This window comes from Jaculus jaculus, chromosome 1 (assembly GCF_020740685.1).
Source record: "Jaculus jaculus isolate mJacJac1 chromosome 1, mJacJac1.mat.Y.cur, whole genome shotgun sequence".
In the NCBI taxonomy this organism is placed as follows: domain Eukaryota; kingdom Metazoa; phylum Chordata; class Mammalia; order Rodentia; family Dipodidae; genus Jaculus; species Jaculus jaculus.
In genome coordinates, this window is record NC_059102.1 from 83,662,208 (window position 1) to 83,679,348 (window position 17,141).

Consider the following 17,141-nt stretch of genomic DNA (forward strand, 5'->3'; position numbering starts at 1 on the left):
GCCGTCGCTGCGCCGCTCCCGCGCGGCTCCCGCTCCGCGCCCGCTAGCACTGGGGCGGAACCAACTGCTCGGCGATCCCGGGGGAGGGAGTCAGCGGCCACAAGAGTTCGCAACTCCGGAGCGGAGCTTGGGAGCACCGAGATCCGCGGCTTCCCCTGCTCACTAATATCCGTCTACCGACGGACAGAAAGAGACGGGCGGGAAGGAAGAGGGAAACGAACTCGGCCTCTGTAGCTGCGGCTCCCCCCCAACAGGCCCGCGGAGTGGTCGCGCCCGGCCCGCCCCTGCTGGCTGCTCTGCGTGTGTGTATTTGTATGTGTACTGTATGTAAAAGGCGGGGAGGGAGGAAACGATTGTTGTGGACCGGTTTGGGGGGCGGGTATCCGGGCCTGGAATACTTGGGCTGTGTCTTCAGAGAAACCCGCAGCTCGAGCAGCTTGTTCTTGCACCGTTTCCTTAGGTGGGAAGGCTTGAGTGCTGCTCTTGCGCAGTTTACATCATCCAAGAAGAAGGGGCGCTGTACAAAAACCCACAGATGAAATTGGAGCATGAAGCAGTTGCACGTTGTGCAGCTTGTAGGCCTCTTACACCGCGCTGAATGGGCCTTGCAGGCTCCTTTTCCTGGAGACTGTAAAACGAGAAAACTCCATTCATTTCTTTCACATTTCAAGAATCTAGAACTGTTCTTAAAAAAAAAAAATGCTATACTAATGAATGCAAAATGTGAAGGATAGTAAACAATATGAAAAGCTTAAGCCTGTCAGATAGGCTGTGAATTTGGACCCAAACTAAATTTTAGCTGCACTTAAATTTTATTTCCCTAGAAGAGTGGGAGCTAGTAGGTGGTACAAGGAAGAAGTGTTACTAAAGCTCAAACGTTTTATCTCAAAATACTCAACATATTTTTAAAGATTATCTTATTTTTTATCTTTTAGCCACTATGTTTTTATTATATTGATAATATATCCAGATTTCTGATAGGGATTGATACGTCAATATCCGTTAACATTCTCCCAGGTTCTCAGTAACTATGTAGCAAATGAGAAGACATTGAACATTAATAAAAGCCAAGAAAAAAATATATCTTGCCACGAGTGCTGATGCACGCTTCTAATCCCAGCACTCAGGAGGCAGATATAGGACAGTTCGAGACCAGCCTGGGAGTAGAGTGAGCCTACACTAGAGTAAGACCCAACCTGGAAAAAAAAAAAAAATTGGGGCTGGAGAGATGGCTTCCTGAAGAGCCAGCCCAACGTGGTGACACACTGGAAAGGCAGAGGTAAAATCACTGAGAAATTGCTTAGCTGTTAAGACGCTTGCCAGCTAAGCCAAAGGACCCAGGTTCAATTTCCTTAGTACTCACATAAAGCCAGATGCACAAGGTAGCACAGGCATCTGGAATTTGTTTGCAGTGGTTAGAAGCCCTGACATACCCATTCTTGCTCTATATCTGCCATTTTCTTTCTCAAACAAATAAAAAAAAATTTAAAGAAAAACTAACATTAACTTTTGTTTCATCCTTCATTGAATACCCCAAAAATGTTGGTGTTGCATACACAGTTATGAACAAATTCTTCCTGTATTAAACACGTTGAAAACTTTAAACACATAAAAATATCAAAATAGAGGGCTGGAGAGATGGCTTAGTAGTTAAGGCACTTGTTTGTGAAACCTAAGGACCCAGGTTCAATTCCCAAATACCCACTTAAGCCAGATGTACAAGGTGGCACATGTGTCTAGAGTTTCTTTGCAGTGGCCAGAGGCCCTGGTGTGCCCATTCTCTCTCAAATCAAATATTTTTTAAAAATTCAAACATGCATGTGTCAATGTTTTAATACTGCTTTAAATAAAGGACTTACAGCTAGAAATAAATTAGGACAAGCTTTACTGAGTAATCAAAATTTCAGTTTTTTGAACATAATACAGCATGCCTTTAAATGAGAAATAAGAGCCAGACATGGTGGTGTATGCCTTTAATCCCAGCACTAGGGAGGCACAGGTAGGAGGATCGCTGTGAGTTTGAGGCCATCCTGGGATAATGGAGTGAATTCCAGGTCAGCCTATGCTACAGTGAGAACCTACCTGAAATAAATAAGGATTGGAGAAATGGATCAGTCCCCAACACCCACATAAAGCCAGTGGCTGAAGAACCTGGAACACCTATGTTCTCTCTCTCTCTCTCTCTCTCTCTCTCTCTCCCCCTGCTTGCAAATAAATATTAAAGAAGTAAAACTAAAAGAAATGAGAGCCAGAGGTGGCGGCACACTCCTTTAATCCCAGCACTCAGGAGGCAGAGGTAGGAGGATCGCTGTGAGTTTAAAGTCACCCTGAGATTACATAGTGAATTTCAGGTCAGCCTGGGCTAGAGCAAGGTCTTTCCTCGAAAAAAAAAAAAAAATCAAATGCTGACATAATCCCGCAGTTATTTTGTGAACCCCTGTTTTTCTCAATCCTTTAAGGCACTGCAAATCCAGCATGTTCAGACCATACAGAATGGGCTTCACCTGAGGACTTCTTAGAAGCTCAGCCTTTCCCCCCAGATCTAGTAAATAATAATCTACATTAACAAGATCCCCAGGTGATCCTTATGAATATTCAAGTGATAGAGGAAGAGCTTATATAGAAGTTCTGCATAGTGGTACATTCCTATAATCGCAGTACTAGGAAGCAGAGGTTATAGGGTAGGGTATTAGAGGCCAACCTTTAGGAAGTGCCTTTGTTAAGGGAAAGAAATCACATGGAGAAGATATATAATGAACACTGTATAGCCCAGGTGGTTATTGTAAGTGGTCATCAGAAAATAAATTTTTTTTTTGAAGTGGAAAGGCCTGATATATTAGTTTTAAATAGTTATAATACTTAACAATTTGATGCCTATTGATTTTGGCAATTTCAATTAGTAGTCTGTAGACAACAGGTGATACCTTTTCAACAACAAACCTGAACAAAACAGATGGTATAGTTTAAGCCTTCAGAAAACAAAAGGCCAGAACCCCAGGGAGCAACAGTTCAGGCTCTGAATGGGAGTGAGGAGGGATGGCTAGGTGTAATACAGCTTCTCAGAGCTATCATGAGGTGTGCTGCTCCCCAACAGGAGAAGAAAGAACCCCTTTCCCAAAACCGTGCCAGCAAGAAGGAAAGGAATGGCAAATCTAAAAAAAAACTTGTTTTGATCTTTCGATTTTTCAAGGTAGAGTCTCACTCTAGCTCAGGCTGACCTGGAATTCACTATGTAGTCTCAGGGTGGCCTTGAATTCATTCATGGTGATCCTCCTACCTCTGCCTCCCAAGTGCTGGGATGAAAGTCGTGTGCCACCACACACGACAAATCTAAATATGTTGAGGCAGGATCCTAAGATACATTTTCTTCAAGAGTCATTCTTCCCATTTTACAGACTAGAAAGCAGGCTCATAGAAGTAAAGCCACTTGCCCAGGATCACACCCACAGTCAAACAGCCCAGGCAACCTTCCAGCCCTGACTTCTGTTCTCCAAGCCACACCCTTCTGTGCTCCCACAAGTTCTCTAGGTGGGGCAGGGAGGCTGCCTGGAGAATGAAAATGGCTTTTAATTAGAAAAAGATGTCTGGAAAATAAAAGCCGCCCAGTTCTCTTTTTTTCCAGCTTCAAATTTCCTAATAATCTCCCTCTACTCCATCCCCCAGTTTATCCTCACCACCAGCTCATTCTGTTTAACCCTTTCTGGGCCGAAATGCTCACACCCCAAAAATACATCTAAAAAGACTCAAGTCATCACCTAGTGGCTTAATTTCTCTCTCTTTTAAAATTTCTTTAAAAAAATTTTTTTCTTCTCTTTTAAAATTTCTTATTTTTAGACTCTATTAAAACAAACACTATCTTACTCCATTCCTGTACTTTGCAAGTACTCAATTTTTTTTATTTTATTTATTTTTTTTATTTTATTATTTTTTTTTTTTTGTGGCTGGGCATGGTAGCACACACCTTTAATCCCAGCACTCAGTAGGCAGAGGTAGGATGATCGCCAGGGCCTCTTGTTTGCAGACAACTCCAGACACAAGAGCCACTTTATTCATCTGGCTTTACATGGGTACTGAAGAATCAAACTCAGCCTGTCAGGCATTGCAAACAAGTGCCATTAACAGCTGAGTCATCTCTCCAGCCCAATAAATAAAACTATTTTTAAACTTGTTTCAGTAAATATTTATTGAATGAATGAGAAGGGGGGGTAGGTGATAAATGCTTACAGAGCTCTAATCCTTTAGGCTGAAAACAAGTAAGAAGACACATGGAGTTGTGGCACATTTTTGTAATCCCTACTATTTAGCAGGCTGAGGCAGGAGAATCACAAGTTGGGAGGCAGCCTGTATAATTTAGTGAGACCCTTTCTCAGATAAACATAAGGAATGCTGGGTGTGATGGCGCACAACTTCAATCTCAGGACTCTGAGGTAGGAGGATTGCTGTGACTTCAAGGCCAGCCTGGACTAGAATGAGATTCTGCCTCAAAAAACAAAAGGCGGGCTGGAGAGATGGCTTAGCAGTTAAGCGCTTGCCTGTGAAGCCTAAAGACCCGGGTTCAAGGCTTGATTCCTCAGGACCCACATTAGCCAGATGCACAAGGGGGTGTACACGTCTGGAGTTCCTTTGCAGTGGCTGGAGGGCCTGGCGTGCCCATTCTCTCTCTCTCTGTGTCTTTCTCTGTCTGTAACTCTCAAATAAATAAATAAAAATAAACAAAAAAAATTTTTTTTAAAGGCATGGGCTGGAGAGATGGCTTAGTGGCCAAGGTGAAGCCTAAGGACCAAGGTTAAATTCCCAGTATCCACATAAACCCAGATGCACAAGATGGTGCGTGCATCTGGAGTTTCTTTACAGTGGCTGGAGGCCCTGGTGCACCCCTTCTGTATGTATGTATGTATGTATGTATATATATAATATATATGTACATATATATATATCCCCACAAATAAATAAAATATTTTTTAAAGGCATGATTCTGAGGTGTACACCTAAAGCCAGATATGTAAAGTGCCACATGTATCGAGTTCATTTGCAGTTGCAGGAGGTCCTGGCATGCCCATACTCACTCTCTGTCCACCTTTTTTTTTTTAAATTTATTTTTACTTGAGACAGAAGAGAGAAAAAGAGAGAGAATGGTGCACCATGGCCTTTAGCCACTACAAACAAACTCCAGACATATGTGCCACCTTGCATCTGTCTCTCTGCCTTTTTCTATATTTCTCACTCAAATAAATAATATTTAACAAAAAACAAAAGATGAAACAATAAAAAAAAAAATCAAACCTAAGGAGCTGGAATGTAGCTTAGTGGTAGAGTGCTTACCTGGCATGCAAAAAGCCCTGACTTTGATCTTTAGAATTGGTAGATAAATGTATAAAATATTTGTGTTTGGCTGGGCATGATGGCACACACCTTTAGTCACAGCATTCAGGAGGCAGAGGTAAAAGGATCACCCTGAGTTTGAGGTTAGCCTGAGAATACAGAGGGAGTTCCAGGTCAACCTGGGCTAGAGTGAGGCCTTACCTGGGGTTGGAGTGGGAAAGGGTCTTTTATGGGAAATTACTGGATGGGAATTTACCTGTGCAAATCCTATGCCAGGTATCTTCCTATTCTTTAGAGAAGAAGAAAAGATAAGAGAAGAGCAGATTAATCTGGTTGGTAGGAAAAGAGTAATCTTATTTACATTTCTAGGAAAGGGGAATTCTTCTGACATTTCTGGCCTCTAGCAAGGTGACAGTAAAGACTCCCTTAGGAAAAAAGAGATAAGGAAGAACTGGATTTCCCTTTCAGGTTCAAGGACATTTCTCATTTTGCCACCACTCCCCCCCCCCACCCTTCCCCACCCCAGGTAGGGTCTTGCTGTAGCCCAGGCTGACCTGAAATTCACTAGGTAGTTTCAGCCTGGCCTTGAACTCACAGTGATTCTCCTACCTCTGCCTCCAGAGTGCTGGGATTAAAGGCGTGTGTCACGACACCCAGCTACTTTTAAAAAAATATATGCTTATTTGTTGCAGAGAGATAGAGAAAGAGAAGGAATGGGTCATCACCAGGGCCTCTTACAATTTCAAATGAACTCCAGACATGTGTGACACTTTGTGCATGGGGATACTGGGGAATCAAACCCAGGCTGTCAAGCTTTGGTAGCAAGTGCCTTTACCCACGTAGTCATCTCTTCAACCCCTTTTGCCACCACTTCTGGGGACTCCAGTAAGCCCATACTGCCTCATTAGAAAGAATAGGTGCAGAAAGAACAAACATTAATCAAAGAGCTGCTTTTGTACCAGATTTCCTAAATCCAATGCAGGCTTTCTTAGGAGCCTGGCCCTCAGGCAGGGAAAAAAAATAAAGATGGATTATTTTGTGAGAGAGGGACTTTTGCTAAACTAGTGTTGTTTGTAGATACCTGGCAGAACAGAAGTCCTTAGTCTGGATGCTCAGTGGATGAAGTAAACTAGACAATAAGTAGATTGTCAAGTGGCTTTGGGTGCTAATTTTGAAGGCAGCCTAGACTATGGATTGCTTTCTCAGTGGAATTTCTTTCTTTTGGGGAGGTAGGGTCTTACTCTAGATCGTGCTGACCTGGAACTCACTCTGTGTCTCATGTAGGCCTTGAACTTATGGCAATCCTCCTACCTCTGCCTCCCAAGTGCTGGGATTAAAGGCATGTGCCACCACGTCAGGCTCTTCTGTTTTGTTTTATAATTTTAATTTTATTTTTCAAACAGAGAAAGACTGGGTGTGGTGGTGCACACCATGAGACTACAGAGTGAATTCCAGGTCAACCTAGGCTATAGTGAAACCCTATGGGGTGGGGGGATACGGAGAAAGAGAGAATGGACACTCAAGGGCCTTTTGCCGCTGCAAATAAACTTCAGATACATGAGCCACATTGTTCATCTGGCTTTATGTGGACACAGGGAATCAAATCATTGCTGGTAATCTTTGCAAGCAAGTACCTTTAGCCTTTGAGTCATTTCCCTACCCCCAGTTTTTTGTTTTGTCTTGAGAGAGGGTCTCATGTATCCTAGGCTGGCTTCAAACTTGCTATGTAGCCAAGGATGACCTTGAATTTCTTGTCCTCTTGCCATCATCTGAGTGCTGGAATACAGGCTTATGTTGCCATGTCACACCATACCATAACCCTGTTATTTTCCAGCACTTAATTTAGGACTGTTGACGGTAAAGAGTGTATTATGCTATATTTTGGTGATATGCTATCTTTGGGAGCAAATTGATACATAGCATGTGTGAATGAATTTGAGCTGACAGTCAGGTATTGGAAGCTTTACATAAAACTTCTTAGCTGGGTGTGGTGGTGCACGCCTATAATCCCAGCACTCTGGAGATTTCTATCTAGCCCAGTCTGACCTGGAGTTCACTATGTAACCTCAGAGTGGCCTCGAACTCGTGGTGATCCTCCTACCTCTGCCACCTCCCGAGTGCCAGGATTAAAGGCATGCGCCACCACGCCCGGCCCTCAGCCCATTTTTTGTCCATTGTTTGTTTTGTTTTTTAAAACATTTTACATTTTATTCATTGGAGAGAGAGAGAGAAAGAAAGAAGCAGAGAGAAGGGGCATGCCAGGGCCCCCAGCCACTGCAAAGGAACCCCAGAAGCATGGTTCACCCTGTGCATCCGGCCCATGTGGGCACTGGGAAATTGAACCTGGGTTCCTAGGCTTTGCAGGCAAGTGCCCCAACTGCTAAGCCATCTCTCTAGCCCTCTTTTGTTTTGAGGTATATAGGTTGGTAGTCTAAGTTTAGCCCAGATCCTCCTACCTCAGCCTCCTGAATGCTGGAATAATAGTTGTGGGCCCCCGTGCCCACCAAGCTTGTACTTATTTTGATATCAGTGAAATGTCAGTATTGATGCTTGCCTTAGTAGGCCATTGTGAGGACTGAATGATCATAGATACATAATACGTATGGTTTAGTGTCTGGTATATATTTCTTGACTGCATTTATAACATAGAGGAAAAGTGTCTTCCATGTGGGTATAGTGTTGTACAATGGCCAGATCTCAAATCCAACCAGGCAAAGAGGCAGTGTTTCAGTTGCAAAGTTTTACTCCAAAGAACTTCTGGCTAATGATTTACTGGTTTAATTGTGCTATATTTTCTTTCTTTCTTTTTTAAAAATATTTTTATTTATCTGAGAGAGAAAGAGAGAGAATGGACGTGCCAGGGCTTCCAGCCACTGCAGACAGACAAGCTCCAGATGTGTGAGCCACCTTGTGCATATGGCTTACATGGATTCTGGGGAATTGAACCTTAACAGCTAAGCCATATCTCCAGCCCTCGGTTTTTGCTTTTTCCAAGGTGGGATCTCATTCTATCCCAAGCTGACCTGCAACTCACGCTGTAGTTCCAGGCTGTTCACAGCAATCCTCCTATTTCTTCCTACCAAGTGCTAGGATTAAAGGCATGTGCTACTGTGGCATTAAATTTATTTTTATTTATTTATTCGTTCATTTTTTAAAGACTACTTCATACTTTGTCTCGGACTATTTACTTTGCTATATCTTATTTGCAATAAAATTGAAAATCTGAGCCGGGCATGGTGTCTCACGCCTTTAATCCCAGCACTCGGGAGGCAGGAGGATTGCCATGAGTTCAAGGCCACCCTGAGTTAATTCCAGGTCAGCCTGGGCTAGAGTGAGACCCTACCTTGAAAAAAAAAAATTGAAAATCGGAGAGAAAGTACTCTAGTCATTCCACTAAGGCTCGCTGTTCCCTTACAGCGCATTCCTGAGTGCTGGGATTAAAGGTGTGCACCACCATACCAAGTTTTAAATTTATTTTTATTTGAAAGAGAGAGGGAAAAAGAGGCAGATGATAGAGAGGATGAGCGCACCAGGGCCTCTAGCCACTGCAAATGATCTCCAGACATATATGCCACTTTGTGCATCTGGCTTAAGTGGATCCTGGGGAATAGAGCCCTGGTCCCTAGGCCTTCACAGGCAAGTGTCTTGACAGCTAAGCCGTGTCTCCAACCTTTATTTATTTTTTGAGAGAGACAGATGAAGACAGACAGAATGGGCAAACAAAATCCCACCGAAGTTTAGGGAATTTTGCAGAAGAAGGGGCAGAAAGATTGTAAGAGCCACAGGTTGGGACATTTATAAACAAACACATGCCCCCTCCCCTTTGTGCAGCTGGTTTGCATGGGTACTGGGGAATTGAACCTGGGTCCTTAAGCTTCATAGGCAAGCCCCTTAACCACTAAGCCATCATTCCAACCCCCCCGCCCCCCGTAAGGAGATGGTAATTACAGGACCAACCATGCCTATTTTATGCAGTGCTGGAGACCCAACCTTGGCTTTTGCACATGCTATGCAAACACTGTACCAGCTGAACTACATCCGCCAGCCCTAAGATTTTATTGTATGAGTGTATTAGCTTTTAATTTTCTTTTTTCTTTCTTTCAAGGTAGGGTCTCACTGTGGACCAGGCTAACCTGGAATTAACTATGTACTCTCAGGGTGGCCTTGAACTCACGGTGATCTTCCTACCTCTGCCTCCCAAGTGTTGAGATTAAAGACCTGCACTACCATGCCCAGCTAATTTTTTTTTTGTGTGTGTGTTTTCTTTTGGGTTAAGTTTTTCGAAGTAGGGTTTCACTCTATCCCAGGCTGACCTGGAATTCAATGTGTAGTCTCAGGGTGGCCTCGAACTCACAGCAGTTCTCCTACCTCACCATGCCTGATTTTTTTTGTGTGTGTGACTTTTTTTTTTTATTTTGCTTTTTCAAGGTAGGGACTCACTCTAGCCCAGGCTAACCTGGAATTCACTATGGAGTCTCAGGGTGGCCTCCAACTCATGGCAATCCTCCTACCTCTGCCTCCCAAGTGCTGGGATTAATGACTTTTTTTTTAAATTAAGAACATACTTTGGCTGGGTGTGGTGGTACATGCCTTTATCCCAGCACTTGGGAGGCAGAGGTAGAAGGATCACTGTGAGTTCAAGGCCACCCTGAGATTACAAAGTGAATTCTAAGTCAGCCTCACCTAGAGTGAGACCCTACCTCAAAAAAAAAAACAAAAAAAAGGAAAAAAAAGAACATACTTTGTATGGATACATCATGTCAGTCAGTACCATTACTTCCCTCTTCCCTGCCCCCATTCCACAGGAGGCCCTCGTCAGTGGACTTGCTGGTATTCCGCATGGGGTTGTGGGTTATGTGTTGTGGGAGCAGCAGTCTGTTATTAGGCAGAAACAGTGCCTCTGGGTATGACCTCCCAACCTATGGCTCTTAAATCTTTCCAACCCCTCTTCCACAAAATTCCCTGAGCCATGGTGGGTGAGTTTTAAGACTACTTCATTAATAAGCTCTTAGGAACCTCTGAATTTCTGCTTTGATATGTGTTGAGTATCCTCAGGTTCTGTCTCTTTCACCCTGGCACTGATTATCAGGCTCACAATGGAAGCAGCACTCTTGTTTATCTCCCCAATTCCTCTGTAGTTTTGCCTGGACCTTGGCTGAAATGTGAGGGGTGGTTTATCTCCTTGGATCTTGCTACATTCTGAAAAAGAAAAACAGATCCTCCAATGGAGAGGAAATAAACACAAAATTAAACGAAAAGTGAACTGGTACCATAGAAACCTTTCTTTCTTAAAAAATATTTTATTTATATATTTATTTGAGAGAGAGAAATAGGGGAAGAGAGAGAATGGGCGCACCAGTGCATCCAGCCACTGCAAACTAACTCCAGACGCATGTGTCCCCTTGTGTATCTGGCTTACATAGGTCCTGGAGAATCAACGGAGATCCTTTGGCTTTGCAGGCAAACACCTCAACCGCTATGACATCTCTCCAGCCCCATAGAAACCTTTCTCCTTGAAGGTAGACTAAAAGATATAACTCTCAACAGGAGTACAGGGTGAGCACTTGAAAAGAAGGGCCGTGGAGCCAGGTGTGGTGGTGTACACCTTCAATCCCAGCACTCAGGAGGCAGAGGTAGGAGGATCACGTGAGTTCAAGGCAACCTTGAGACTACATAGTGAATTTCAGGTCAACCTGGGCTAGAGTGAGACCCTATCTCAGAAAAACAAAAACAAACAAAAGGGCCCTGGAAAGGGTAGGATGAAACCTAACCCTAAAAAATTTTGGCTCTGACCTATAACTCCCAATCCCCACTTTTATTTAATATAGTTCTGAAAGTCTTAGCCATAGCAATAAGGCAAGACACACACACAAAAGGGATATAAAAGCCAGGCATGGTGGCACACGCCTTTAATCCCAGCACTTGGGAGGCACAGGTAGGAGGATCGCCCTGAGTTTGAGGCCACCCTGAGACTACATAGTTAATTCCAGGTGAGCCTGGACCAAGTGAGACCCTAGCTCAAAAAAACAAAAAATAAATTAATAATTAATTAAAATAAAAATTTTAAAAAGGAATACAAATTGGAAAGGAAGAGATCAAGTTATCATTATTTGCAGATAACATGCTTATATACATGAAGGATCCTAAAGACTCTACCAGCAAACTATTAGAGCTGATAAACACCTATAGCCATGTAGCAGGATGCAAAATAAATACACAGAAATCAGTAGCCTTCCTATATACTAACAACAAAAACACAGAGGATGAAATCAGAGAATCACTCCCATTCACAGTTGCATAAATAAAATATCTTGGAATAAACCTAAGCAAGAAAGTAAAGGATCTCTATAATGAAAACTGTAAAACACTCAAGTGAGAAATTGCAGAAGACATTGGGAAATGAAAAAACATCTCTTGTTCCTGGATCAGAAGAATCAACATTGTGAAAATGGAAAACTTACCAAAAGCAATCTACATATTTAATGCAATCCCATAAAAATTCCAAAGGCATTTTTCATGAAAATAGAAAAAACAATCCAAAAAATGCATTTGGAATCACAAAAAAATCTCGAATATCTAAAACAATACCAAGCAACAAAATAAGGCGGGTGGTATCACCATACTACAGAGCCATAGTAACAAAAACAGCATGGTACTGGCACAAAATCAGACATGTAGATCAATGGAACAGAATAGAGGACTCAGATGCAAGTCCGGGTAGCTATAGCCACCTGATATTCAATAAAAATGTCAAAAATACTCATTGGAGAAAAGACAGCCTCTTCAGCAAATGGTGTCAGGAAAACTGGATATGTATCTGTAGAAGGATGAAAATAGATTCTTCTCTCTCTCTGTGCACAAGAATTAAGTCCAAATGAAGTAAAGACCTTAACATCAGACCTGAAGCTCTGAAATTGCTAGAGGAAAAAGTAGGGGAAACCCTTCAACATATTGGCCTTGACAGACTTTCTGAATATAATCCCAATTGTTCAGGCAATAAAATCACAGATTAACCACTGGGATCTCATGAAATTACCAAGATTTTGTATGGCAAAGTACACTGAATAAAGCAAAGAGGCAACCTACAGAATGGGAAAAATCTTTGCCAGTTATACATTTGATAGAGGGTTAATATCTAGGATATACAAAGAACTCAAAAAAATTAAATAATGGGGGGGACGGTATTACCATGGAATATTTTTTATGATCATGGAAAATGTTAATAAAAATTGAGAAAAAAATTAAATAATAAAAAAATCAAACAAGCCAATTAAAAAATGGGCTATGAAACTAAATAGAGAGTTCTCAAAAGAAGAAATACAAATAGTGTATAAGCATCTAAAAAATGTTCTACATCCCTAGTCATCAGGGAAATGCAGATTAAAACAATGTTGAGATTCCATCTCATTCCTGTCAGATTGGCTACCATCATGAAAATAAATAACCATAAATGCTGGCAAGGATGTGGGAAAAGAGGAACCCTTCTACACTGTTGTTGGGAATGCAATCTGGTCCAGCCATTGTGTGGAGGTTCCTGAGACAGCTAAAAATAGATCTACCATATGACCCAGCTATAGCACTCCTAGGCAAATATCCTAAGGACTCCTCTCATTACCTTAGTGATACTTGCTCAACCATGTTTAATGCCACTCAATTCACAATAGCTGGGAAATGGAACGATCCTAGATGTCCTGGAACTGATGAGTGAATAATGAAGATACGGCATATTTATACAATGGAGCTCTACTCAGCAGTAAAGAAAAATGAAGTTATGAAACTTGAGGAAAATGGATGGATCTGGAAAGACATATACTAAATTAGGTAACCCAGGCCCCGAAAGTCACGTTATCTCTCATATGTGGATCCTAGCTACAGATGATTGAACTTCTGTGTGAGTAGGAAGAAAACTCAGTAGCAAAGGCCAGTAAACTGGAAAAGAGATATAAAGGGAAGAGAAAGGATGGGAGGGGCTACTTAATAGGATGGTATTATATATATATATAAGTAGAATAATAGGTTAATGGAAGTGAAAAGGCCCAAAGTGAGGTCAGGGGAAGAGATTGAATAAAGGAAAGGTAGAGGGAGGGCTAATCAAAATCTAAGAGGATATAAATAAATCATATGGAATCCTACTTTTTTGGACAATGGAACACTCAGAAGCCATAGATTGTTCCTAGAAAAATTTCAGTGCCCGGGATGGGATACCTTCCAGTGAGTTTTGGCTAGAGAGGTCCTTTATGCCACCAAAATATTACAGGCCATTGCTGAGGCCCTTAGTTTCTCACCAGGAATAGATGGTAAGACCCTATTGCTGAAGATTCTACATACTTGGTCTGCAAGGCCACTGAGATATCCTGCTGGAACTGAGCTGAAAACCTCCTCCACATAGACCAGCTGACAGAGAGCTGGAAGGAGCCATTCTGCATGCTGTTCAATGGGAGAAAGAGAAATCACCAGTGAAGATACTCAACAGTAGGTACTGCAAGCCTTATATTTGGCCAGCCAGGCCAAATGAGCCAATGGGTGCAATAGTGGCACATCTGTCATGGTGGAAACCAACTGCCCTCTAAATGGACTGGAGGCCCTCTCCATGGGAAGGAATACATCCCTGATAATGAAAACTTAAAACAGGGGTAGTCATGAGACCTAGAGGTGTCTGGCTAAATGTATACACTATGCTTATCAAACTGCCCAGTAAGCACTTCTCTTAATGTTCATACCCTTATATTAATGCTACTCTCACTTTGGGTAGAGAATCTTCTCTTTTCAGATGGCAGTGACCTTGGGATGACTCAGAAGGCATCATGGTGCTGGAAAGAAGTGACCGGAGTGCTCAGAACTGCAATATCTCTATCACACTTTCCAAGGCTCAGGGTCTATTGTGGAAGAGGTGGCTGAAAGAATGTAAGAGCCAAAGGAAGGGTAGGACTCATTACAACGTGCTCTTCCAGACACAAGATACCCTGTATATCCGTAACCCCACAGTGCCTGACACTACCTACATAAGACCATCATAATAGGAGGAAAAGATCATGACATCAAAATAAAAGAGAGACTGATTGAGAGGAGGAGAAATTGGGGGGAGGGAGGGCATTACTATGGGATATTTTTTATAATCATGGTAGTTGTTAATAAAAAAATTTAAAGAAAAAATAATTGTCTCTGACTTATAACTCCCAGTACCAGAAGTTAGTGCTACCCACATTGAGCTATTGATCAGAGGGACCTACAAAACAGGCTTCTGCTAAAGCACTTGATTACCTTCTCAAGGGAAAAGGTAAGACATTATTGCTGAAGGCGCCATATGCTGCCAACACAGCTCACAGAGAGATCTGGCTGGAATCTGGAAGAGAGCCAGTCCCCAGATAGCCCATCTAGTGCTGGAAAGTGCCACATGAACTACTGGGGGAAAGTGGCCAACAGTGGTGTGAGCAAAAGGGGTCTAAGCTACTCAAGCAACCAGCCTGAATGGTGGCATACAGTCTTGGTGGATCACCAATGACTTTCTTTTTTAAAAAAATTTTTTTTGTTCATTTTTATTTATTTATTTGAGAGTGACAGAGAGAGAGAGAGAAAGAGGCAGATAGAGAGAGAGGGAGAATGGGCATACCAGGGCCTCCAGCCACTGCAAACGAACTCCAGACACGTGTGCCCCCTTGTGCATCTGGCTAACATGGGTCCTGGGGAATTGAGCCTCGAACCTGGGTCCTTAGGCTTCACAGGCAAGGGCTTAACCACTAAACCATCTCTCCAGCCAATGGCTACCTTATTAGCTAAGAGATCCACTCAATGGAAAGGAACCCATATCTGGAACTGGGAACCAGGTCAGAATCCTATGAAGACAAAGATTATGCTCCCCAATGTCAAGATCCCACTAGTCTTTGGCTAAAAGATGGGCTACATTCATCAAAATCTCCCTAAATTATCCAAATTTAAAAATTTTGTTTTTCCCAGGCATGGTGGTGCATGTTTTTAATTCCAGCACATGGGAAGCAGAGGTAGGAAAATCACGATGAGTCTGAGGGCAGACTGGGCCTACAGAGTAAGTTCCAGGTCACACTGGACTAGACTGAGGCTCTACCTCAACAACAACAAAAACATCTTAATATTTTATTTATTTATCTGAGAGAGAAAGACAGAAAGAAGCAGCAAGACAGAGAAGGAAATAGTTCACCAGAGCCCCTTGCCACTGCAAATGAACACCAGATACATGCACCACTTTTGTACATCTAGCTTTACATGGATATGAGAGACTTGAACCCTGGTCTTTAGGGTTTGTTAGCAAGTATCTTTAACTGCTGAGTCATCTCTCCAAGTCCAGGTTTTAAATTTTTTTTCTAGCTGGGCAATGTGGTACATGCCTTTAATCCCAGCACTGGGGAGATAGAGGTAGGAGGATTGCTGTGAGTTAGAGGCCACCCTGAGACTACATAGTGAATTCCAGGTCAGCCTGAGCTAGAGCAAGACCCTACCTTGAAAAACCAAAATTAAACAAATAAAATAAAAATAAAAAAAGAAAAGAAATAACGAAAATAGATTGGTGAGGTTGCTTAGTAGTTAAGGCACTTGCCTGCAAAGCCTAAGGGCCCAGGTTTGATTCCTAGGTACCCATGTAAGCCAGATATACATGGTAGTGCATGTGTTTAGAGTTCATATGCAGTGGATAGATGCTCTGGCATGCCAATCCTTTTTCTTTGCCTGTTTTTGTCTCTGAAACAAATAAGCAAAAATAAAATATATTTTTTGTTTGTTTGTTGTGTTTTTGTTTTTGTTTTTCGAGGTAGGGTCACTCTAGCTCAGGCTGAGCTGGAATTCACTCTGTAGCCTCTGGATGGCCTTGAACTCACAGTGATCCTTGTACCTCTGCCTCCTGAGTGCTGGGATTAAAGGTGTGTACCACCATCCCCGGTTTATTTTATTTTATTTTATTTATTTATTTTTATTTATTTTATTTATTTGAGAGTAAGAAGCAGACAGAAAGAGAGAGAAAGGAGAGAATGGCAAGCTAGGGCCTTCAGCTGATGTAAACAAACTCCAGACATATGCACTACCTTGTGCATCTGGTTTATGTGGGTTCTGGGGAATCAAACCTGGGTCCTTTGGGTTTTCAGGCAAACATCTTAACTGCTAAGCCATCTCTCCAGCCCTTATTTTTAATGTTTTTCGTGGTAAGGTCTCACTCTTGCCCAGGCTGACCTGGAATTTAATATGTAGTCTCAGGCTGGTCTCAATTCACAATGATCCTCAGTCTCCATAATGCTGGGATTAAAGGCATGCATCATTACCCCAAGCTCCATAGACTTTTTTTTTTTTTTTTTTTTTTTTTGGTTTTTCAAGGTAGGGTTTCATTCTAGCCCAGGCTGACCTGGAATTCACTATGTAGTCTCAGGGTGGCCTTGAACTCACCATGATCCTCCTACCTCTGCCTCTCAAGTGCTAGGATTAAAGGTGTGTGCCACCATGCCCGGCGTTCCATAGACTTTTTAAAATTTTTTCAAAATTAAATTTAATTTATTTGAGAGTGAAAGAGAGAGAGAGGTAAAGAGAGAAAGAGGGAGAGAATGCACATGCCAGGGCCTCCAGCCACAGCAAATGAACTCCAGACGCATGCGCCACCTCGTGCATCTGGTTTACATGGGTACTGGGGAATCAAACCCGGGTGCCTAGGCTTTGCAGGCAAATGTCTTAACTGGAGCCATCTCGCCAGTCCTCTATAGACTTTTGCTGTTGTTGTTGCTTATTATTTTGTTTTTTTTTTTTTGTTTGTTTGAATCATGGTTTAATAGGTCCCCTAGTTGACTACTCTAATATCCACCCTA